The following is a 26,945-nucleotide window of genomic DNA, read 5'->3' on the forward strand; positions in this document are numbered from 1 at the left end:
CATCGTTATGTTTGGAGGAAAAAGGGGGAGGCTTGCAAGCTGAAGAACACCATCCCAACCGTGAAGCACGGCGGTGGTAGCATTATGTTGTGGGGGTGCTTTGCTGCAGGAGGGACTGGTGAACGTCACAAAATAGATGGCATCATGAGGGAGGAAAATTATGTGGAGATATTGAAGCAATATCTCAAGACATCAGTCAGGAAGTTGAAGCTTGGTCGCAAATGCATCTTCCAAATGGGCAATGGCCCCAAGCATACTTCCAAACGTGTGGCAAAATGGCTTAAGGACAACAAAGTCAAGGTATTGGAGTGGCCATCACAAAGCCCAGACCTCAATCCCATAGAACATTTGTGGGCAGAACTGAAAAAGCGTAGTGCGAGCAAGGAGGCCTACAAACCTGACTCAGTTACACCAGCTCTGTCAGGAGGAATGGGCCAAAATTCACCCAAATTATTGTGGGAAGCTTGTGGAAGGCTACCCGAAACGTTTGACCCAAGTTAAACAATTTAGAGGCAATGCTACCAAATACTAATTGAGTGTATGTAAACTTCTGACCCACTGGGAATGTGATTAAAGAAATAAAAGCTGAAATAAATCAATCTCTCTACTATTATTCTGACATTTCACATTCTTAAAATAAAGTGGTGATCCTAACTGACCTAAGACAGGGAATTTTTTACTAGGATTAAATGTCAGGAATTGTGAAAAACTGAGTTTAATTGTATTTGGCTAAGGTGTATGTAAACTTCCGACTTCAACTGTATATATATATCCATTGTGAATGATAATAGTTCCTTACTAACCATGTTTCCATACACAGTTTTTATGCGAGTAAAATCATACCATATAAAATTATATATTTTTTGCCTGCGCTACAGACGGTTATATCAGTCCACTAATACAGGACTAGTAATAATAATAATAATAATGCAACCCCCAATGTTATATTTTGTAATATTTTATTTTTATTCTCATTTTTCAAGGGGTGCTATAGCACTCTCAGCACCCCTACGTCCCGCGGCTATGGCTACAGATGAAATAACTTCACAGGGTGGTGAAAGTGCATGGTGATCTTAATGCTCCTTTCCAATAAATATCAAGTCTCTGATTCTGGTGACATGATGAATGATGATTGACTGCCATTTGACAAATACAAATACTATTTGTATTATTCTTATCCATAATAATCTTATCCATAATAATATCCATAATCCATAATAACAATAATTATCCATAATAATCTCATTATGTAGACTAGCCTACCTGCACTATATCTGTGAGCTGTTGGCCTGGAGTGCACGTGCCAAGACCAGAGTAGGCACAGTTTTTGTGAAAAAAACTATTTGTAGAGTTGAAAATGCGATGGAAACACATTGAAGTACATTTCGTGTACGCTACGTCATCACGCACTGATTTATATCCGCAGAAAGTCCTTTATGCTGATATTTTATTTATGCATATATGAGAATATTTGCATGAAAGTCTGTCACCAATTGGATGGAACCCTAGCTACAGTATTTGAAAAATCTTTCCAATGATAGTCACCAAGCCTCGGTGTGAAAGTGCAAAATGTCATGCTCTGAGGATCCCATATACAGTATCCAGTGGAAACGTCCTATAATACCTGAACACTTTGCGCAAAAACAGCTGTGTCTGTCCCAAGCTCACTGATGTGGGAAACTCTGAGGCCCCAGAATAGGCTAGTTGATATACAATGTTATAAGTTCGCTAGCGACAGCTTTCGGCCGGACGTTCATATATACAGTCATTGGGTCGGACCCAGTTGATTGATTTGATAGGCTACAATGTTGCACTTCACTCGACGCCTAAGAATAGACCATTGTGAACAGAGTGCACATTTCTTTGAACTGCAGACAGTGTATTCAGAAAATATTCAGACCCCTTAACTTTTTCCACATTATGTTATGTTACAGCCTTATTTTCAAATGTATTAAATGTTTTTTTTCCACCTCATCAATCTACACACAATACCCCATAATGACAAAACAAAAACAGGTTTCGAGAAATGTTTGTAAATGTATCAACAACAAAAAAATCTGAAATATCACATTTACATAAGTATGAAGACCCTTTACTCAGTACTTTGTTGAAGCACCTTTGGCAGCGATTACATACTTGAGTCTTCTTGGGTATGACGCTACAAGCTCGGCATACCTGTATTTGGGGATGCACCTGAGCTCAATTTCGAGTCTCATAGCAAAGGGTCTGAATATTTATGTAAATAAGGAATTTCTGTTTTCTTTGTCATTGTCGGGTATTGTGTGTATATTGATGAGGCCATTTTTTTATTTCATCCATTTTGGAATAAGGCTGTAAAGTAACAAAATGTGGAAACAGTGAAGGGGTCTGAATACTTTCTGAAGGCACTGTAATTACAACAGGTGTGTGTGTGAGAGAGAGAGATAACAAGAGGGGTGTTGTAAATAAGATTGTGCCTATTAAAACTGAACAGAAATGGACAGATAAAGCACTAACCTCGATCCAGCACCAGTGGGTGGAAAGCACCACTCGCTGGGCCATGCCCAGCACTGTGTTGCTTGCTAGACTAGTGGGCTTGTACACCTACATGTTTGACATGGGCAAGAGCAGGCCTGTAAGCCGAGGGCGAAGGAATGCCATGTTCCTTATTTGATATTATTCCCATTCCCTTTTCGTCAAGTTTAGAATTGTAAACTAATAGAAAATAGAAGTGGGAATCTATTGCAAGGACTGCTCCAGATCACTTGATATCTACCACAAGGGGGAGAGAAGAGAAGAGGTAGAGAGTGCGTGAGTGAGAGGAGAGGGACAGAGACTGAGAGGGAAAGAGACCCGACTTAACTCAACCTAAACTGTCTATCGTATAGCAGAGCCTATCCGACTCCAAACCCCTACAGCTGCATAGAGCATACCATGAGCGCAACATTTAAAAAACAGAGCTGAGAGCTCTCCATGCAGAATGGTGCCCATACATACTGAACAAAAATATAAACAAAACATGTAAAGTGTCGGTCCAATGTTTCATGAGCTGAAATAAAAGATCCCAGAAATGTTCCATATGAACAAAAAGCTTATTTCTCTCAACTTTTGTGTACAAATTTCTTTACATCCATGTTAATGAGCAATTCTCCTTTGCCAAGATAATCCATCCAGCTGACAGGTGTGGCATATGAAGAAACTTATTAAACAACATGATTATTACACAGGTACACCTTGTACTGGGGACAATAAAAGCCCACTCTAAAATGTGCACAACACAATGCCACAGATGTATCAAGTTTTGAGGGAGCGAGCAATTGGCATGCTGACTGCAGGCATGTCCACCAGAGTTGTTGCCAGATAATTTTCTGTTAATTTCTCTGCCATAACCCGCCTCCAATGTCGTTTTAGAGAATTTGTCAGTACGTTCAACCAGCCTCACAACCTCAGACCACGTGTAACTGAACCAGCCCAGGACCTCCATATCCGGCTTCTTCACCTGCGGGATCGTATGACACCAGACACTCGGACAGCTGATGAAACAGAGGAGTATTTCTGTCTGTAATAAAGCCCTTTTGTGGGGAACTCATTCTGATTGGCTGGGCCTGACCCCCCAGTCATGTGTAAGGGCTGTTTGACCAAGAAGGATAGTGATGGAGTGCTGCATCAGATGACCTGGCCTCCACAATCACCCAACCTCAACCCAATTGAGATGGTTTGGGATGAGTTGGACGGCAGAGGGAAGGAAAAGCAGCCAACATGTGCTAAGCATATGTGGGAACTCCTTCAAAACTGTTGGAAAATAATTCCAGGTGAAGCTAGTTGAGAGAATGCCAAGAGAGTGCAAAGCTGTCATCAAGGCAAAGGGTGGCTACTTTTAAGAATCTCAAATATAAAAGACATTTTTTATTTTCTTTAACACTTTTTTGGTTACTACATGATTCCATATGTGTTATTTCATAGTTTTGATGTCTTCACTATTATTCTACAATGTAGAAAATAGTTCAAATAAAGAGAAACCCTTGAATGAGTAGGTGTGTCCAAATGTTGGACTGGTACTGTGTATAAAAAGGTGGCAAATTAGACCCTAATAACTATATGGGAATATGTGTCACCAGTAACATGGGGAAACTTTTCTGCTATATTCTCAATGACCGAATAGAAACATTCCTCACACAACGCTCTCTGCAAAAAATTCATTGTCTTTCTACCCAAACACAGAACAGCAGACCACATACACACATTACACACACCAATAAGCCAGCATGTTCATCACAACAGCAGAGGAAAAGTATTTGCATGTTTTGTTGATTTTAAAAATGCTTTTGATTCCATATGGATGGATTATATTACAAAACACTATGCATCAAACAAGTTTGTACATTCACAAGCTTGATGTAACCATTGCGTGCTAGGAATATGGGACCAAATTCTAAACTACTTTAATACACATAAGTGAATTTGTCCCAATACTTTTGGTTCCCTAAAATGGGGGGACTTTGTACAAAAAGTGCTGTAATTTCTGAACGGTTCTCCCGATATGGATGAAAATACCCTCAAATGAAAGCTGACAGTCTTTAACCTCATAGTGATTGTATCATTTCAAATGCAAAGTGCTGGAGTACAGAGCCAAAACAACAAAAACAGTGTCACTCTCCCAATACTTTTGGAGCTCACTGTACATGATTGCCATAGCCCGAGGGACGTCCCATGAACATTAATTCCCTGAAAAATTGACATGCCAGAAAGTATTCATACCCCTTGACTTATTCCACATTTTGTTGTGTTGTGTTACAGCCTGAATTCAAAATGGATTAAATATATATTTTTCTCTCACCGATTTTTCTCTCACCAATTTGGCCACAAGTTTTGAGAATGACACAAATATACATTTTCACAAAGTCTGCTGCCTTGGTTTATATGATGGCAATTTGCATATACTCCAGAATGTTATGAAGAGTGATCAGATGAATTGCAGTTAATTGCAAAGTCCCTCTTTGCCATGCAAATGAACTGAGTCCCCCAAAAACATTTCCACTGCATTTCAGCCCTGCCACAAAAGGACCAGCTGACATCATGTCAGTGATTCTCTCGTTAACACAGGAGTGAGTGTTGACGAGGACAAGGCTGGAGATCACTCTGTCATGCTGATTGAGTTTGAATAACAGACTGGAAGCTTCAAAAGGAGGGTGGTGCTTGGAATCATTGTTCTTCCTCTGTCAACCATGGTTACCTGCAAGGAAACGCATGCAGTCATCATTGCTTTGCACAAAAAGGACTTCACAGGCAAGGATATTGCTGCCAGTAAGATTGCACCTAAATCAACCATTTAATCGGAACATCAAGAACTTCAAGGAGAGCGGAAGGCTTGTTGTGAAGGCTTCAGGGCGCCCAAGAAAGTCCAGCAAGCACCAGGACCGTCTCCTAAAGTTGATTCAGCTGTGGGATCGGGGTACTACCAGTACAGAGCTTGCTGAGGAATCGCAGCAGGCAGGTGTGAGTGCATCTGCATGCATAGTGAGGCGAAGACTTTTGGAGGATGGCCTGGTGTCAAGAAGGGCAGCAAAGAAGCCACTTCTCTCCAGGAAAAACATCAGGGACAGACTGATATTCTGCAAAGGGTACAGGGATTGGACTGCTGAGGACTGGGGTAGTCATTTTCTCTGATGAATCCCCTTCCGATTGTTTGGGGCATCCGGAAAAAAAGCTTGTCCGCAGAAGACAAGGTGAGTGCTACCATCAATCCTGTGTCATGCCAAAAGTAAAGCATCCTGAGACCACTGGGGTTGCTTCTCAGCCAAGGGAGTGGGCTCACTCACAATTTTGCCTAAGAACACAGGGATGAATAAAGAATGGTACCAACACATCCTCCGAGAGCAACTTCTCCCAACCATCCAGGAACAGTTTGGTGACGAACAATGCCTTTTCCAGCATGATGGAGCACCTTGCCATAAGGCAAAAGGGATAACTAAGTGGCTCGGGGAACAAAACATAGATATTTTGGGTCCATGACCAGGAAACTCCCCAGACCTTAATCCAATTGAGAACTTGTGGTCAATCCTCAAGAGGCGGGTGGACAAACAAAAACCCACAAATTCTGACAAACTCCAAGCATTGATTATGCAAGAATGGGCTGCCATCAGTCAAGATGTGTCCCAGAAGTTAATTGACAGCATGCTAGGGCGGATTGCAGAGGTCTTGAAAAAGAAGGGTCAACACTGCAAAGATTGACTTTTTGCATCAACTTCATGTAATTGTCAATAAAAGCCTTTGACAATGAAATGCTTGTAATTATACTTCACTATTCCATAGTAACATCTGACTAAAATATCTAAAGACACTGAAGCAGCAACCTTTGTTGAAATTAATATTTGTGTTAATCTCAAAACTTTTAGCCACGACTGTACACACAATACTCCATAATGACAAAGTGAACACATGTTTTTAGAAATTGTAGCAAATTTACTGAAAATGAAATACATAAATGTCAAATTTACATAAATATTCACATCCCTGAGTCAGTAGATGTTATAATCAACTTTGGCAGTGATTACAGCTGTGAGTGTTTGGGGGTAAGTCTCTAAGAGCTTTGCACACCTGGATTGTACAATATTTGCACATTATTATTTTAAAAAATTCTTCAAGCTCTGTCAAGTTGGTTGTTGATCATTGCTAGACAGCCATTTTCAAGTCTGGCCATACATTTTCAAGCAGATTTAAGTCAAAGCTGTAAATCGGCCACTTATGAACATGCAATATTGTCTTCGTAAGCAACTCCAGGGTATATTTGACCTTGTGTTTTAGGTTATTGTTCTGCTGAAAGGGGAATTTGTCTCACAGTGTCTGTTGGAAAGCAGACTGAACCAGGTTTTCCTCTAGAATTTTGCCTGTGCTTAGCTATATTACATTTATTTTTAACCCCAAAAATACTCCCTAGTCTTTGCCGATGACAAGAATAACCATAACATGATGCAGCCACCACCATAATTGAAAATATGAAGAGTGGTACTCAGTGATGTGTTGTGTTGGATTTGAACCAAACATAACATTTTGTATTCAGGATATAAAGTTCCTTTCTTTGCCACATTTCTTGCAGTTTTACTTTAGTGCCTTATGTTATTCTGTACAGGCTTCCTTCTTTTCACTCTGTCATTTAGGTTAGTATTGTGGAGTAACTACAATGTTGTTGATCCATCCTCAGTTTTCTCCAATCACAACCATTAAACTCTGTAACTGTTTTAAAGTCACAATTGGCCTCGGTGAAATCCCTGAGCGGTTTCCTTCCACTCTGGCAACTGAGTTAGGAAGGACACCTGTATCTTTGTAGTGACTGGGTTTATTGATACACCATCTAAAGTGTAATGAATAACTTCACCATTGTCACGACTTCCGCCGAGGTCGGTCTCTCTCCTTGTTCGGGCGGCGCTTGGCGGTCGACGTCACCAGTCTTCTAGCCATCGCCGATCCACTTTTCATTTTCCATTTGTTTTGTCTGTGGGTTTTTCACACCTAGTTTCAATTCCCCCATTACATGTTCATTATTTAACTCTCTGTTTCCCACATGTAATTGTGCGTGTTTGTTCTATGTTAATGGCTGTTTCTGACGGCTGGTATTTTGTTGCCCGGTTTTGTAATATGCACCCGTGTAACTATGTGTCTGTCTATCCCTGTTCTCTCCTCTCTGCACAGGCTGTACAAACGCTTCACACCGCGTGGCTGCTTCCACTCTAACGTGGTGGTCCCAGCGCGCACGACCCACGTGGAGTTCCAGGTCTCCGGCAGCCTCTGGAACTGCCGGTCTGTGGCCAACAAGGCAGAGTTCATCTCAGCCTATGCTACCCTCCAGTCTCTCGACTTCTTGGCGCTGACGGAAACATGGATTACCACAGAAAACACTGCTACTCCTACTGCTCTCTCCTCGTCTGACCACGTGTTCTCGCATACCCCGAGAGCATCTGGTCAGCGGGGTGGTGGCACTGGAATCCTCATCTCTCCCAAGTGGACATTCTCTCTTTCTCCCCTGACCCATCTGTCTATCTCCTCCTTTGAATTCCATGCTGTCACAGTCACTAGCCCATTCAAGCTTAACATCCTTATCATTTATCGCCCTCCAGGTTCCCTTGGAGAGTTCATCAATGAGCTTGACGCGTTGATAAGTTCCTTTCCTGAGGATGGCTCACCCCTCACAGTTCTGGGTGACTTTAACCTCCCTACGTCTACCTTTGACTAATTTCTCTCTGCCTCCTTCTTTCCACTCCTCTCCTCTTTTGACCTCACCCTCTCACCGCCCCCCCTACTCACAAGGAAGGCAATGCGCTTGACCTCAACTTTACTAGATGCTGTTCTTCTACTAATCTCACTGCAACTCCCCTCCAAGTCTCCGACCACTACCTTGTATCCTTTTCCCTCTCGCTCTCCTCCAACACTACTCACTCTGCCCCTACTCAGATGGTATTGCGCCGTCGCAACCTTCGCTCTCTTTCTCCTGCTACTCTCTCCTCTTCCATCCTATCATCTCTTCCCTCTGCTCAATCCTTCTCCAACCAATCTCCTGATTTTGCTTCCTCAACCCTCCTCTCCTCCCTTTCTGCATCCTTTGACTCTCTATGTCCCCTATCCTCCCGGCCGGCTCGGTCCTTCCCTCCTGCTCCATGGCTTGACGACTCATTGCGAGCTCACAGAACAGGGCTCCGGGCAGCCAAGCGGAAATGGAGGAAAACTAGCCTCCCTGCGGACCTGGCATCTTTTCACTCCCTCCTCTACATTTTCTTCCTCTGTTTCTGCTGCTAAAGCCACTTTCTAACACTCTGAATTCCAAGCATCTGCCTCTAACCCTAGGAAGCTCTTTGCCACCTTTTCCTCCCTCTTGAATCTTCCTCCCCCTCCCTCCTCCCTCTCTGCGGATGACTTCGTCAACCATTTTGAAAAGAAGGTTGACGACATCCGATCCTCGTTTGCTAATTCAAACGACACCGCTGGTCCTGCTCACATTGCCCTACCCTATGCTTTGACCTCTTTCTCCCCTCTCTCTCCAGATGAAATCTTGTGACTTGTGACGGTCGGCCGCCCAACAACCTGCCCGCTTGACCCTATCCCCTCCTCTCTTCTCCAGACCATTTCCGGAGACCTTCTCCCTTACCTCACCTCGCTCATCAACTCATCCTTGACCGCTGGCTACGTCCCTTCCGTCTTCAAGAGAGCGAGAGTTGCACCCCTTCTCAAAAAACCTACACTCGATCCCTCCGATGTCAACAACTACAGACCAGTATCCCTTCTTTCTTTTCTCTCCAAAACTCTTGAGCGTGCCGACCTTGGCCAGCTCTCTTGCTATCTCTCTCAGAATGACCTTCTTGATCCAAATCAGTCAGGTTTCAAGACTGGTCATTCAACTGAGACTGCTCTTCTCTGTGTCACGGAGGCTCTCCGCACTGCTACAGCTAACTCTCTCTCCTCTGCTCTCATCCTTCTAAACATATCTCGGAGTCAATCACCACCTTCCGGAGACACCGGAAACCCCACCTCTTTAAGGAATACCTGGGATAGGATAAAGTAATCCTTACAACCCCCTCCCCCCCAAAAAAAGATATAGATGTACTATTGTAAAGTGGTTGTTCCACTGGACATCATAAGGTGAATGCACCAATTTGTAAGTCGCTCTGGATAAGAGCGTCTGCTAAATGACGTAAATGTAATGTAATTTTCGTGGTACCGGTATATTTCACACACCGTTGTATTGTTTCTATACTGGTGTTTTTTGTGTATTAAATACCTTGTCCACGCATCTCAGCTCTCCTGCTCCTGACTCCTTTTCACCAGTTACCCAAAGCCTTGACAACCATGCTCAAATGGATATTCACTGTCTGCTTTTTAAAATGTTTTACCCATCTACCAATAGGTGCCCTTCTTTGCAAGGCATTGGGAAAACTCCCTTGCCTTTGTGGATTAATCTGTGTTTGAAATCCACTGCTCGATGTGTGGGGTACAGAGAGGAGGTAGCCATTCAAAAATCATGTCAAATACTATTATGGTATATGTTTTTTAAAACCTCAATCCATACCAAAGCATCCAGGGTTGTATAGAGTCTAGACAGTCTTTGTAGTCCTGTTGGGGTTGTATAGTAAGTCGCTCTGGATAAGAGCGTCTGCTAAAATGACGTAAATGTAAATGTATAGTGTCTAGACTGTCTTTGGAGTCCTGTTGTGGTTGTATAGAGTCTCGACTGTCTTTGGAGTCATGTTGGGCTTATATAGTGTCTAGACTGTCTTTGGAGTCCTGTTGTGGTTGTATAGTGTCTAGATTGTCTTTGGAGTCCTGTTGGGCTTATATAGTGTCTAGACTGTCTTTGGAGTCCTGTTGGGGTTATATAGTGTCTAGACCAAGGATGGGCAACTTTGATGGGGGTGGAGGCCACAAAAAAAACAGAACTCATCATAAGGGGTCACAGAGGCTCGTGGGTCTGCGTACCCACATCCATACGCACCCCACCTTGCGAGCAAAACATTTTAGCGGTCTCCCTCTTGACAGTGAAGAGGAATGTTTTTAGTTTTAACGTTTTTTTTTTTATGGTCCGCGGGTCTACTAAAAGGGGGGCCAGTTGCCCACCCCTGATCTAGACTGCCTTTGCAGTGCAGCCGTCTGTTCAGACAGTGTCTGTGTCGTGACACAGTGTAGACGCTCTACATTCCATGACTCTGCCCAGCCGACAGGTCACAGTGTCTTCTCTGCTGGATGGTGTCTAGTCTATTGTGTCTCTGCCAGTTCTTTTTAGAATGAATCAACACTTTGGAAACTCTCCCTCGTCTTCGCCCACATTACAACGCCCTGCCAACACCGTGCCTTACTGCAGCTCCTTCATCTCTTCCCCTTCCTTCCCTCTCTCTCTTTCTCTCCCTACCTACATCCCCCACATTGCAACCCCCTACCTTCCCACATGAAAATTGTATAGTATATTTAAGCAATAAGGCACCTCAGGGTTTGTGGTATATGGCCAATATACCACGGCTAAGGGCTGTTCTTAGCACAACACAACGCGGAGTGCCTGGATATAGCCATTAGCCGAGGTATATTGGCCATATACCACAAACCCTGAGGTGCCTTATTGCTATTATAAACTGGTTACCAACGTAATTAGAGCAGTAGAAATAAATGTTTTGTCATACCCATGGTATACGGTCTGATATAACACGGCTGTCAGTCAATCCGCATTCAGGGCTTGAACCACCCAGTTTATAATGTCTGATATACCATGGCTGTCAGCCAATCAGCATTCAGGGCTCGAACCACCCAGTTTATGATATGGAATAAATTAACAGTTAACTATAGTATAAATACTGTAGTAAAATAAAATTGTAGTATATACTATAGTAATTAAAGAAGTGGATTTGACGATTGTAGTATACTGTAGAATTTACTCTAGTGTTTTTGCGCTGTAGTATACTGTAGTATTTACTGTAGTGTTTAGGCAGGCATTACTGTAGCATTTACTATAGTGTTTTTGTTATATTACATTTGACATAGAAGCAGAGGCTTTCTCCTTGAGGAAACCTACTGGAGAAATACTAAAAGAGCACATTTTTCATAACCTGTCGATAGGTAGGACTGGGGTCTGAACAGATAGTTCAGCACTTCTACTATTTTCTATAACCTGCAGGGAACACAATGTATGGTCTACACTGAGTATACAAAATATTAAGTACACCTGCTCTTTTCATGACATACTGTAGACTGACCAACTGAATCCAGGTGAAAGCTATGATCCCTTATTATGTCACTTGTTAAATCCAGTTCAATCAGTGTAGATGAAGGGGAGGAGACAGGTTAAAGAAGGATTTTTAAGCCTTGAGACAATTGAGACATGGATTGTGTATTTGTATCACTCAGATGGTGAATGGGGAGACCCTTTGAATGTAAGAGCCTTTGAACGGGGTATGATAGTAGGTGCCAGGCGAACCGGTTTGTGTCAATAACTGCAATGCTGCAGGGATTTTCACGCTCAACATTTTCCTGTGTGTATTAAGAATGGTACACAATTCAAAAGACATACAGCCAACTTGACATAATTGTGGGAAGCATTGGAGTCAACATGGGCCAGGATCAGTGCATACTTGTATATTTCTTACTTATGGCTGGCACAATGTAGGATATGTGGGAGGAGAATGAGAAGGGTATGTGCAAATTAAATACTGTAGTATTTACTATAGTTAAAACAGTGTAGTGTTTTTGAGGACAATATTGTAGTATTTACTGTACATTTTTGCACAAGTTCTCATCCAGAGCGACTTAAAGGAGCAATTAGCTCTAAGTGCCTTGCTCAAGGGCACATATAGATTTTTCTGTTGGCTAGGGGATTCGAACCAGCGAGAATTCAGTGACTTTCCCAACACTCTAACCGCTTGGCTACCTGGTGCCCTAAAGTATTCTACAGTATACTACAACATTCTATAGTAAGTACTACACATGATCGAGATATACTACAGTGTGTAGTATAGTTTTCTACAGTATACTACAGTTTACAACATAATTCTATAGTAATTACTGTAGTACTCTATAGTAAACTGTAGTATTGTGGGTGGGTTACCCCCTCCATCTCTACTCCTCCCTTCCTCCCTCTCTCCCTCCCTCACCCACATTGCAACAGCCTGCCAACACCTTACCTTACTGTGTCCCATTTATCTCTCCTTCCTTCAACACCTTGCCTATGCCCTCAATATATCCTTTCTTCCTGCCTTCTTTGTTTGACTGTACAGAGCTGTTGGTGTGTTTAAGTCTCAGAAGATTTCAAATGTTTTGTGTTTTAAGTTCACTGTGTCTATTTGAGACTTAAACATTTCAAATATTTTGTGTTTTAAGTTCACTGTGTTTCGGGCCCGGCTCCATGAGGGGGCCAAAGGGGGCTTATCCTCCTCAGTTGAAAATTGTGCCTCTTCAGTTTTATGTCCTTATATAAAAATACCCCAAAAGTTAAATGATCGAGTGGCAGGTTGGTGCAAAATCTCCGCTGTCAGCACAATGGTCAGAGCACACAGCAGTGTGCGTAGAAGGGCTATGGAAAGCCTATGGGGCAGTTAGGTATGACTCCTTTGGGTTTCCATAAAAAGTGGGGAAAAACTTGAATAATGTGATATGCCTCCCCCTGTAATATTTGATTTTTATTTGTAAGAGCAGGTTCAAGTTTACCCTTGAAGTTGCTTCACTCACTTTGCCTCACCCCACCACTACAGAGTTAAGTTAGCTTCTTTGCTAGCTCTAAAAAGCATTAGTGTTATTAGCCTTAGCCTATTTCGCTAGCTCGAACCAGCTAATCTGCCACACGATGGATATAAAAAATTGGCTTCGACAAATTACCCAAACAAAGCCAAAGGAGAAGGGGACCCCTGGCTACTGTGTCAGTGGTTGTTAAAAGAAGTGACAGCATTGTGAAGTTCCTCTCTGACATAGAATACATGCATTCGTACAACCCAGAAGTAAGACTGGAGGCTACAGGGCTGCTGAAGGTGGTGACTGACCCCGGCCTTCAGTTTATAGCCACCATGGTGAAAGTCTTCTCAATCCTCCGAAGAAATGACTCCAGGCATAAGCAAACAGATTTTTACACTGCGGTCAAAGTGGTCCGCAGTGTGTTGGAGGGCGTTGTGAAGCTGAGGTCCACTGATGCACCAACAACTCCAAGCAAACGACAACGTTATGTACAGTTGAAGTCAGAAGTTTACATACACTTAGGTTGGAGTCATTAAAACTCGTTTTTCAACCACTCCACAAATTTCTTGTTAACAAACTATAGTTTTGGCAAGTCGGTTAGGACATCTACTTCGTGCATGACACAAGTCATTTTTCCAAAAATTGTTTACAGACAGATTATTTCACTTATAATTCACTGTATCACAATTCCAGTTGGTCAGAAGTTTACATACACTAAGTTGACTGTGCCTTTAAACAGCTTGGAAAATTCCCGAAAATTATGTCATGGCTTTAGAAGCTTCTGATAAATGATGTCAATTAGCCTGAGTCAATTGGAGTTGTACCTGTGGATGTATTTCAAGGCCTACCTTCAAACTCAGTGCCTCTCTGCTTGACATCATGGGAAAATCAAAAGAAATCAGCCAAGACCTCTGAAAAGAAATTGGAGAGCTCCACAAGTCGGGTTCATCCTTGGGAGCAATTTCCAAACGCCTGAAGGTACCACGTTCATCTGTACAAACAATAGTACGCAAGTATAAACACCATGGGACCACGCAGCCGGCATACCGCTCAGGAAGGAGACGCGTTCAGTCTCCTCGAGATGAACGTACTTTGGATAAGTGCCATGATGTCAAGCAAAGAGGCACTGAGTTTGAAGGTAGGCCTTGACATACATCCACAGGTACTCCTCCAATTGACTCAAATTATGTCAATTAGCCGACCAGAAGCTTCTAAAGACTATTGGAAAGGCATTCCAGGTGAGCTGGTTGAGAGAATACCAAGAGTGTGCAAAGCTGTCATCAAGGCAAAGGGTGGCTACTTTGAAGAATTTGAAGAATACTTTGAAGAATCTGGGGCGGCAGGTAGCCTAGTGGTTAGAGCGTTGGACTAGTAACCGAAAGGTTTCAAGATAGAATCCCTGAGCTGACAAGGTGAAAATCTGTCATTCTGCCCCTGAACAAGGCAGTTAACCCACTGTTCCTAGGCCGTCATTGAAAATAAGAATTTGTTGTTCAAATCAACAAGTATGTTTTTCCCCGTGCGCCTGCTTTTCTATTCTATTTTACTAGTCCTCCCGGTTTTGGCCTTTGCCTGTTTTTCTGGACTCCATTCCCACCTGCCTGACCATTCTGCCTGCCCTGACCTCGAGCCTGCTTGCCATTCTGTACCTCTGGAACTCTGAACTGGTTTTGACCTTCTGCCTGTCCACAACCATTCTGTTGCCTACCCCTTTTGGATTGTTAACAAACATCTTGGACTCTAATCATCTGCCTCCTGTGTCTGCATCTGGTTCTCGCCTTGTGCCCTCATAATTACATGATTCCATATGCGTTATTTCATAGGTTTGATGTCTTCACTATTATGCTACAATGTAGAAAATTGTAAAAATAAAGAAAAACCCTTGAATGAAAAGGTGTGTCCAAACTTTTGACTGGTACTGTATATATGAGAGGGGGTCAGTGCTTTAACCTGTAAAGTGAGCTCATGGTTTGTTTGGCACCATTCCACTCAACCCCACACTCACCCACACACACAGTCCTCTGTAATGTATTATTCATTGCGCTTTGTGTTATTCATATGACAGTTGTTGAGCTCACGTCTATTCAAGGCAACGGCAAGCGATATGATATGAAGCAAGGCCTCAGAGAGAAAAAATCTTTTGAATAAAACATCAGGAGGAACTAATCTGTTTAGGTAAACGACCAGATGATTACTGTGAGAAATGTACAACTAAATGTTAAAACACTGGATGCTTTACAGTCTGAATACACAGGCTACAGGCTGCAGACACAGAGAGCAGACCACTAATAAAGTGACGAAGGAGCGCACTCCAAAATGTGTCTGCAATAAATATAAATTCCTGAACCTTCCTTTATGATATCAGTAACGTGACAAGGTATTTATACTGAACAAAAATATATGTGTTTACATCCCTGTTTGTGAGTATTTCTCCTTTGCCAAGATAATCCATCTACCTGATAAGTGTGGCATGTCAAGAAGCTGATTAAACAGCATGATCATTACACAGGTGCACCTTGTTCTGTGGACAATAAAAAGGCCACTCTAAAATATGCTGTTTTGTCTCACAATACAATGCCATAGTTTTGAGGGAGTGTTCAATTGGCATGCTGACTGCAGGAATGTCCACCAGAGCTGTTGACAGAGAATGTAATGTTAATTTCTCCACCATAAGCCGCCTCCAAACATACCTGCGGAAGTTTGTTGGGGGTGCTGCATTTTTTCGCCGACTTGGGGGGTGAGAGAACAGCAAAAACAAACAAAAATGTCCCATGGACATTATCACTGCAATATATTTGGTTTAAAATCTGTGGAATGGCGTGTGCAATGTACTACTCAACCCCATCATACTTAGGCTAAATTGACTAATTTAGCCTACTTGTGGAACAGTGCATACAGTGCAACATGAAGTAGATGCATAATACACGCTATCAAGGCTGACTTCAAATACCGACATCAATGTGAAAGTAACCAGAGCATAAAACAGCTAACTGCAAATGCAAACTATGCCAGATAAATCCTACACATGCATTGAAATAAAAGGTATGCATCAAAGGAATGACTTAGGCCTACAATCGACAGGGACACATAAAGACGAACAAACTCAACCAAGGAATGAAGAAACATCTACACACTAAGCGCCTCGGTACAGGTAGGCATAGTGGAGCTCCATGGGGTGTGGCTGAATGGACAGCGTCTCTGTCAAGTAGCCAGCTAGAATTAGGCTATTCAGTTTGTGGGCAGTTAGACATTTTCTGGGCACAGTTGAGTAGCCTACAATGCTTAAATTAAAATGATAACTGGCACGTAGATCTTTAGAAATTGTAGGATCAATTGTAAATTGTCACTCATATGAAAAAGGTTGCAGACCCCCTGCTATAGGCTATAGGAAATCACCCTTGTGTAACGGTGCATACAGTGTACTATGACATTGTGATTGTCTCATGCGCTCCACACGAAAATTGTTGCTCTGCATTCAGAGATGTTCCTTATAATGTGTACGCTCAGCTCATTTTTGTATTTGCCTGTCTGCATTATTCGCAATGGAATAAGACTGCTCTGAGAATATTAATATTGCAACATTGTAGCCAACACAGAGGCGGCCGCAAACATTTTTCCCCAGACCAGCTTGTCTCTGTCTGATATTATTGTGTTGCCTATGCAGCATCTGGGTGCTCATTATGTACAAAAACAGCCCTACATCCACACTATAGCTAAATAACTTAGTTATATTGAATGATGTTTTTTCTGCAAGATTGATCTGTTAGAATATCACATTTTAATTCAGGAAGATGGACAAGACTGATAGAGTGAGAGGTGGAAATGCATTATACCAGAGGCAGGTAGGCTACAGGTAGGGGTGCAGGCAGAGGATGATTATGTAGGCCTACAGCAACAAGTTAAAAAAGTTATCCCAACTAGGTTATCATTAATTATTTGCATTATCTCAATTATCATTCTGTCACTGCATGACAATGCACATTTGTTATAGCCTACAATTGTTATTGTCTTTGAAGCCAAAAATAATTTTGGGGAAATGCTCTAAATAGCAAATTGTTCAGTTATTTATTTTCATACCAATAGACCTACATTAAATCAAAATTGCACTAGCCTACTGGGTGAATAAATGAAAATAACAATTAGGCTTACAGCTTTCACAACCTATGTTTTAATAACAATAAAACAGCTTTTGGTTTCTAATGGTCACCAAAAAGGAGGGACCCCCACCTCCCAATTCCCAATTAAATTAACCCCTGGCTATCAGATTACAACAAGGCTTACAAGGCCAATTTCAAATGCCAACATCAAATTCAAAGCAATCGGCGCACTGCCTAAACAGCTGACCGGCAAAGCAAATTACACTGTGTCTGCCCTCTGCTTTCTAAAAGTGACAGAAAAGGAGCACAGGCTGGTAGCTGCTCTCCGAGGAATGCTCTCCATGGTCCTAATGTCTGCCATTACAGTAAACAGCCATTGCATTTTAATTGTGTTTATTTTTATTTTTTATTAATATATATTTTTTATTCCCTTATTTTCGAGGGGTGCTCCTCAGCACCCCTCCTTCCCAGGGCTATGTCTCCAATGTCAAGTTTGAGAATTTGGGAGTACGTCCAACCGGCCTCACAGGTTTCCCGAAAGAATTCCCCTGTATTTAGCGCCATCTATCATTCCTTCAATTCTGACTAGTTTCCCAGTCCCTGCCAATGGAAAAACATGCCCACAGCATGATGCTGCCACCACCACCATGCTTCACTGTGGGGATGGTATTCTCGGTGATGGGAGGTATTGGGTTTCCATATGTTTGGGGAGTCTCCCACATGCCTTTTGGCGAACACCAAACGTGTTTGCTTATTTTTTTCTTTAAGCAATGACTTTTTTCTGGCCACTCTTCCGTAAAGCCCAGCTCTGTGGAGTGTACAGCTTAAAGTGGTCCTATGGACAGATACTCCAATCTCCGCTGTGGAGCATTGCAGCTCCTTCAGGGTTCTCTTTGGTTTCCTTGTTGCCTCTCTGATTAATGCCCTCCTTACCTGGTCTGTGAGTTTTGGTGGGCGGCCCTCTCTTGGCAGGTTTGTTGTGGTGCCGTATTCTTTCCATTTTTTAATAATGGATTTAATAGTGCTCCGTGGGATGTTCAAAGTTTTGGATATTTTTTATAACCCAATCCTGATCTGTACTTCTCCACAACTTTGTCCCTGACCTGTTTGGAGAACTCGTTGATCTTCATGGTGCTGCTTGCTTGGTGTTGCAGACTCTGGGGCCTTTCAGAACAGGAGTGTGTATACATACTGAGATCATGAGACAGATCATGTGACAATTAGATTGTACACAGGTGGACTTTATTTAACTAATTATGTGATTTCTGAAGGTAATTGGTTGCACCAGATCTTATTTAGGGGCTTCATAGCAAAAGGGGTGAATACATATGCATGCACCACTTTTCTATTTTACATTTTTTGGGATTTTTTTAAACAAGTTACTGAAATCAGTTTTACCTAATTTCTACCAGCATGTGCAACCAGAGGAAAAAAACTGTAGACCACCTTTATCCACACACAGAGATGCATACAAAGCATTCCCTCGCCCTCCATTTAGCAAATCTGATCATAACGCTATCCTCCTGATTCCTGCTTACAAGCAAAAACTAAAGCAGAAAGAACCAGTGGCTCACTCAATACGGAAGTGGTCAGATGATGCAAATGCTAAGCTACAGGACTGTAGCTGGCACAGACTGGAATAGGTTCCTAGATTCTTCCGATGGCATTGAGGAGTAGACCACATTTGTCACTGGCATCATAAATAAGTGCATTGATGATGTCGTCCCCACAGTGACCGTACGTTCATACCCCAACCAGAAGCCATGGATTACAGGCAACATCCACACTGAGCTAAATGGTAGAGCTGCCTCTTTGAAGGAGCAGGACTCTAACCCGGACGCGAATAAGAAATCCTGCTATGCCCTCCGACGAAGCATAAAACAGGCAAAGCATCAATACAGGACTAAGATTTAATCCTACTACACCGGCTTCGATGCTCGTTGGATGTGGCAGGTCTTGCAAACTATTACAGACTACAAAGATCATCTGATGCAGCACTCCATTACTTTCCTCCTTAGTAAAATAGCCCTTATACGGCCTGGAGGTGTGTTGGGTCGTTGTCCTGTTGAAAAACAAATGATAGTCCCACTAAACCCAAAACAGATGGGATGGCATATCGCTGCAGAATGCTGTGGCAGCCATGCTGGTTAAGTATGTCTAGAATTCTACATAAATCACAGACAGTGTCACCAGCAAAGCACCCCCACACCATAACACCTCCTCCATGCTTTATACGGTGGGAAATACACATGTGGAGATAATCCGTTCACCCACAACGCGTCTCACAAAGACAACGGTTGGAACCAAAAATCTCCGATTTGGACTCATCAGACCAAAGGACAGATTTCCACCGGTCTAATGCCCATTGCTCGTGTTTCTTGGCCCAAGCATGTCTCTTCTTCTTATCGGTGTCCTTTAGTAGTGTTTTCTTTGCAGCAATTCAACCATGAAGGCCTGATTCACATAGTGTCACAGGCATCGTAGTGAACAGACCAAGGCGCAGCGTGTTGAGTGCTCATCTTTTATTTTGAATGAAAGCACTTCACAAAGAAAAACAAGTTCTGTCAGGTATACTCACACACTAAACAGAAAGCAACCACCCACAAAACCCGAAGGAAAACAGGCTGCCAAAGTATGGCTTCCAATCAGAGACAACGAAAGACACCTGCCTCTGATTGGAAACTATACTCAGCCAAACATGGAAAACAAAACATAGAAATAGAAAACGAGAACAAATTCCCCTAGAACCAAAAAACCCCAAAACACACAAAACAACCCCCCTGCCATGCCCTGACCATACTAATATGGCAAATGACCCCTTTTACTGGTCAGGACGTGACACATAGTCTCCTCTGAGCAGTTAACAAACTATGTGTATGTTACTTGAAGTCTGTGAAGCATTTATTTGGCCTGCCATTTCTGAGGCTGGTAACTCCAATGAACGTATCATCTGCAGCAGAGGTAACTCTGGGTCTTCCATTCCTGTGGCGTTCCTAATGAGAGCCAGTTTCATCATAGCACTTGATGGTTTTTTCGACTGCACTTGAAACTTTCAAAGTTTTTGAAATGTCCTTATTGACTGACCTTCATGTCTTAAAGTAATGATGGACTGTCATTTCTCTGCTTGTTTGAGCTGTTCTTGCCATAATATGGACTTTGTTTTTTACCAAATAAGGTTATCTTCTGTATACCCCCTTACCTTGTCACAACACAACTGATTGGCTCAAACGCATTAAGAAGGAAAGAAATTCCACAAATTCACTTTTAAGGAGGCACACCTGTTAATTGAAATGCATTCCAGGTGACTACCTCATGAAGCTGGTTGAGAGAATGTCAAGAGTGTGCAAAGCTGTCATCAATGCAAAATGTGGCTATTTGAAGAATGTCAAATATAAAATATATTTAGATTTGTTTAACACTTTTTTGGTTACAAAAAAATTCCATTTGTTATTTCATAGTTTTGATGTCTTCATTATTATTCTACAATGTAGAAAATAGTAAAAAATAAAGAATAACCCTTGAATGAGTAGGTGTTCTAAAACTTTTGACCGTAGTGTACATGAGAATGCTATTCATTGACTACAGCTCAGCGTTTAACACCATAGTGCCCTCAAAGCTCATCACTAAGCTAAGGACCCTGAGACTAAACACCTCCCTCTGCAACTGGATCCTGGGCTTCCTGACGGGCCACCCCCAGGTGGTAAGGGTAGGTAACAACACATCTGCCACGCTGATCCTCAACACTGGGGCCCCTTAGGGGTGCGTGCTCCGTCCCCTCCTCTACTCCCTGTTCACCCATGACTGCATGGCCAAGCACGACTCCAACACCATCATTAAGTATGCCGAAGACACAACAGTGGTAGGCCTGATCACCGACAACAATGAGACAGCCTACAGGGAGGAGGTCAGAGACCTGGCACTGTGGTGCCAAGATAACAACCTCTCCCTCAACGTGATCAAGACAAAGGAGATGATTGTGGACGACAGGAAAAGGAGGGCCGAGCACACCTCCATTCTCATCAATGTGGCTGTAGTGGAGCAGGTTGAGAGCTTCAAGTTCCATGGTGTCCACATCACCAACAAACTATCATGGTCCAAACACACCAAGACAGTCGTGAAGAGGGCATGACAACGCCTATTCCCCCTCTGGAGACTGAAGAGATTTAACATGGGTCCTCAGATCTTCAGGAAATTATACAACTGCACCATCGAGAGCATCCTGACTGGTTGCATCACTGCCTGGTATGGCAACTGCTCGGCCTCCTACCGCAAGGCACTACAGAGGGCAATGCGTATGGCCCATTACATAACTGGAGCCAAGCTTCCTGCCATCCACGACTACTATACCAGGTGGTGTCAGAGGAAGGCCCTAAAAATTGCCAAAGACTCCAGCCACCCTAGTCATAGACTGTTCTCTCTGATACAGCATGGCAAGTGGTGCCAGAGCTCCAAGACTAGTCATAAGACTCCCGAACAGCTAAACAAATGGCTACCCGGACCATTTTTACGCTGCTGCTACTCTCTGTTTATTATCTATGCATAGTCACTTTACCTCTACTTACTGTACATGTACATATTACCTCAATTACCTGGACTAACCTGTGCCCCTGCACGTTGACTCTGTACTGGTACCCCCTGTATATAGCCTTGTTACTGATATTCTATCGCTGCTCTTTCATTATTTATTTATTGTTATTTATTTTTTAACTTCAGTTTATTTTAGTAAATACTTTCTTAACACTTATTTTTCTTAAAACTGCATTGTTGGTTAAGGGCTTGTAAGTAAGCATTTCACTGTAAGGTCTACACCTGTTTTATTCGGCGCATGTGACAAATAACATTTGATTTGATGATTTGATTTGAAATGCTCACCTTCGATAGCCACTGGCACGCTGGAGAAGTGTGCTCTTCACAGATTAATCCCAATTTCAACTGTACCGGGCAGGTTGCAGACAGCATTTTTGGCGTCATGTGGGCGAGCGGTTTGCTGATGTCAACGTTGTGAACAGAGTGCCCCATGGTGGTGGTGGGGTTATGGTATGGGCAGGCATAAGCTACAGACAACAAACATGATTGCATTTTATCAATGGCAATTTGAATGCACTGAGATACCGTGATGAGATCCTGAGGCCCATCGTTGTGCCATTCATCAGCCGCCATCATCGCATGTTTCAGCATGATTATGCATGGCCTATTATCGAAAGGATCTGTACACAATTCCTGGAAGCTGAAAATGACCCATTTCTTCCATAAATTAGAGCCTAATGAATTTATTTCAATTGACTGATTTCCCTATATGAAGTGTAATTCAGTAAAATCTTTGACATTTTTTATGTTGCGTTTTATATTATTGATCAGTGGAGTTAGTTAGTTCCTGAGATCTACACCAGTAAGACTTTGATCATGAACCACAATGTGAGGAAGAGAGTCAATATTTCTGTACAGGCTGATGAGCTGCTTACTTGTTGACAATGCAGTGTGGGTGACTTTCAAGAGGATTCTCTATGGACTATTTGAGAACAAAGGTACTATTTATGGCAGAGGAACGAAACAGGCACTCTCTGTGTACAGTATCAATCCACACGCCTGCATAGTGTAGCACACTGTAGCACTTCTCTTCTGTATATCAATCCAATAGCCTGCTGCATAGATACCACTTTACATTAACCCTGTCATAAGTAGCGTAATGGTTAGACACATCTTCTCTAGTCATCCTGGCCTCACAACACAAGTGACTCTTTTTATTCATAAAAGTACAGACTGCAATCTGATTGAGATGCGCAACATGTACTCATGAATGACTAAATCGAATGGTATCCCACTACTAGTCTATCAAAACACAGACCTTTTATGTACCCCTTGACATGTTCGCTCATAAGGAAATGGCCATAAATTGAATTGGAGCCCAGTGTCAGAAAGGTGAAAAAGACAATTAAGACAGCATGGCAGGAAGTCGTTTTATTGAGATCCGCTAACAGCATGAGATAATGTGTTGTGGTCCAGACTCCAGCTAAAAGCCAGACTAATGCATTTCACCCAATCAATCACTGTGTAACTGTGTGATGTTATGAAGACTTCAGACTGCGTCAATTTGATTACTAGTGATGCATCCCAAATAAGGCCCTATTCCCTATTTAGTGCACTACTTTTGACAAGGGCCCATAAGGGTGAAGCCCATGAAACTGGAGTGTCTAGACCAGGGGTCTCCAACCTTTTCTAGCACAAGCTACTTTTAAATTATGTTGTTAGCTACTAATATTTCCTAGCTTTCAAATATACTCTCTTTGTATTTTCACAAATTCTGTTTTCTCTCATTTATTTTTAACTCTCAAAATTACCATTATTTATAGAGAAACAATGAAATGTGACATTCGATGTCAATGGTTAAATCCCATCTGAAGACAATTTTTGAGGGCTGTAAAAAAACAGACATTTTGATTTGAGTGTAATACCCCTTAAATTGTGCATTTTGTTTTGCACGAGAGGAATGTGCTGGTCTAGCGATGTTTTTGCTGCTGCATATGTCATGACAGAGTTTGCAAAACAAAGCCCATCCGATTCATACAATTAATCATTATTTAGTTCTGCCAGGTAAGCTAACTTCGCAGTTAACATTTATTTGAGAAGGTTTTGGCGAAAGTCTTTCTGTCCACCCAGAAGACAGTTACTATAGCTAACTGGCTACATGAAATGAATGATAGAAAAGCACATGCTCCACACAGACATACTAGCTACATGAAGTGAATGATAGACAAACACGTGCACCACACAGACATACGGAGGCAAAATTGCTGGAAATTATTTGGCAGATATTGTTCACGTTTGGCTTTTTAAGCCAATTGTGGCTAACTAGGGGTGGGATAATGTCAATGTGGAAAGTATTGGATAGTAGCCTGGAGCTTGAGGTGTCTGATACTTGTGAGATGATGATAGGTAATATTCCATGACAGATAATATTCATGTTAATTTGTATTTTGAGGAAACTAAGGAAACCCACTGATGACTTTAGTGATGAGCCTGATGACTGACCCAAATAGTTCAGAGCCCTATCCCAGCTAACAATTCTAGGGAGAGAGAAAGTTTTTGTAATATTACCCGCAATGTTCCCTGAATGTTTGAGTGTCCAGTTTTCCATTCGTTAGGAGAACATTCTATCTACAGTATGTTAGCAAAACATTCTGACAATCTTTTTACCACGTTTTGGTGTTCAAGTTCAGAGAACAATCCCTTAATGTCAAGCAGAACTTATCTAGAACGTGGTTACAATGTTCTCAAAATATACAACATTAATGTTCTCAGCATGTTTTAGGGGATGTTGTAAGAACATTCATGTGTCCAGTATTCTGAGGGTGAGGAGAATATTTCATTAATGTCCCACCAAACATACACAGACCATGCCATGTTCTCAGAATGTAAAATACTAATGTTTGAGACACGTTTGTCACGACTTCCTCTGAAGCCGGTCCCTCTCCTTGTTCGGGCGACGTTCGGCGGTCGACATCACCGGTCTTCTAGCCATCGCCAATCCACCTTTCATTTTCCATTTGTTTTGTCTTGTCTTCCCACACATCTGGTTTAAATTACATCAATTACATGTTGTGTAAAAACACAGTTTTTGCTCCCCTGCGTCTGACTTCCCTGCCGCCAGTACGCACCCCTTACAGAATACCGGACCAAACTTATGTAGTCAGCAGGAGCAGGTACCCCGGGTATAGGGGTGGAGGAGCGCGTCCGGGAGCACGCAGCAATGCTCCACCATCTTGGCACCGCCATGGACCGCGTTGTCCAGACAATGGACCACTGGGAGAGACAGGGAGTTCTCCCAGCGCCTCCACCAGCACAGCCGGGGTCTCCACTACGCGCCCCTCCTTCTCCTGGTCCCAGTGGGATTCGTCTCTCCCTTCCCCAGGAATACAATGGGACGGCTGCGAACTGCCAGGGGTTCCTCTTGCAGCTGGACTTGTACCTGGCAACCGTCCACCCGGCTCCTTTGGGCCATGAGAGGGTGTCCGCCCTCATCTCGTGCCTCAGCGGGAAAGCCCTGGAGTGGGTCAACGCCGTGTGGAGAGAGGGAGATGCGGCGTTGGACCAGTTTGAGGAGTGCAGTCTGCGCGAGGACGTCCGTCGGGAGTTGGCCTGCAGAGACACCACCCTCACGTTCAACCAGCTGGTGGACCAGTCTATCCGGCCGGATAACCTGCTGGCTGCCTGCGGACGTTCAGATCGGGGTTTGTTGGTTCCATCACCCCGCACCCCCTCTCCGATACCCATGGAGCTGGGAGGGGCGGTGCGCAGGGAGACCGGAGGGGGTTCCAGCTCGTGCACCATCTGTGGCCGTAGAGGTCACACTGCCGGTCGGTGCCGGGTTGGATCCTCTGGGTATCGAGGCAGCAGGCAGGGCGCTCTGGCGTCACCCCAGGTGAGCCGACACCAGTCTCACCCAGAGCCCTCTGTCGCACATATGTTTGTGTAAGTCACTTTTTCTGAATTTTCCCCGCATTCCCAAGATAAGGCACTCGTCGATTCAGGCGCGGCTGGGAATTTTATAGATAGATCGTTAGCCCATAGTTTAGGGATCCCGATTGTTCCCGTGGCTGTGCCTTTCCCTGTTCACGCCTTAGATAGTCGACCATTAAGGTCTGGGGTGATCAGGGAGGCCACCGCTCCTCTGGGTATGGTGATGCAGGGGGGTCATAAGGAGAGAATTAGTCTCTTCCTTATTGACTCTCCTGCGTTTCCCATGGCGCTAGGCCTACCCTGGTTAGTTTGTCATGACCCCACTGTTTCTTGGCCACAGAGGGCTCTCACGGGGTGGTCGCGAGAGTGCTCGGGGAAGTGTTTAGGGGTTTCCGTTGGTTTCCGAGTCCAGACCAGGTCTCCACCGTGTGCATTCCCCCTGAATATGCCGATTTGGCTCTCGCCTTCTCCAAAAAGAAGGTGACTCAATTACCACCCCATCGACGGGGCGATTGCGCGATAAATCTTCTGGTAGACGCTGCACTTCCCAAGAGTCACGTGTATCCCCTCTCACAGGCGGAGACGGAGGCTATGGAAACATATGTCTCCAAATCCCTGCGTCAGGGGTACATTCGGTCATCCACTTCACCCGCCTCCTCAAGTTTATTTTTTGTGAAGAAGAAGGAGGGAGGTCTGCGCCCATGTATTGACTATCGAGGTCTGAACCAGATCACTGTGAGGTATAGTTACCTGCTACTGCTCATAGCCACAGCGATTGAGTCAATGCACGGGGCGCGCTTCTTTCCCAAACTAGATCTCAGGAGCGCTTACAACCTGGTGCGTATCCGGGAGGGAGACGAGTGGAAGACGGCTTTCAGTACCACCTCAGGGCACTATGAGTACCTCGTCATGCCATACGGGATGATGAATGCGCCATCAGTCTTCCAGGCCTTTGTTGACAAGATTTTCAAAGACCTGCACTGGCAGGGTGTAGTGGTGTATATTGATGACATTCTGATATACTCCGCTACACGCGCCGAGCATGTGTCCCTGGTGCGCAGGGTGCTTGGTCGCCTGTTGGAACATGACCTGTACGTCAAGGCTGAGAAGTGCCTGTTCTTCCAGCAGTCCGTCTCCTTCCTAGGGTATCGCATTTCCACCTCAGGGGTAGAGATGGAGAGTGACTGCATTTCAGCCGTGCGTAATTGGCCAACT

General features: G+C 43.4%; 1 protein-coding gene and 1 non-coding gene across 2 annotated transcripts in view; both read right to left on the reverse strand.

Moving 5' to 3' along the window:
* LOC115197525 (carbohydrate sulfotransferase 8) overlaps nt 1-26,945 on the reverse strand; it is a 100,359-nt gene that overhangs the window by 26,904 nt on the left and 46,510 nt on the right. The gene's annotated exons all lie outside the window — the stretch shown is intronic.
* Nucleotides 11,501-11,553, reverse strand: LOC115197838 (U7 small nuclear RNA). Its single transcript, XR_003879079.1, has one exon. It is a non-coding gene; the product is annotated as a U7 small nuclear RNA (small nuclear RNA).

The sequence above is a fragment of the Salmo trutta genome, chromosome 7, assembly GCF_901001165.1.
Source record: "Salmo trutta chromosome 7, fSalTru1.1, whole genome shotgun sequence".
Classification (NCBI taxonomy): domain Eukaryota; kingdom Metazoa; phylum Chordata; class Actinopteri; order Salmoniformes; family Salmonidae; genus Salmo; species Salmo trutta.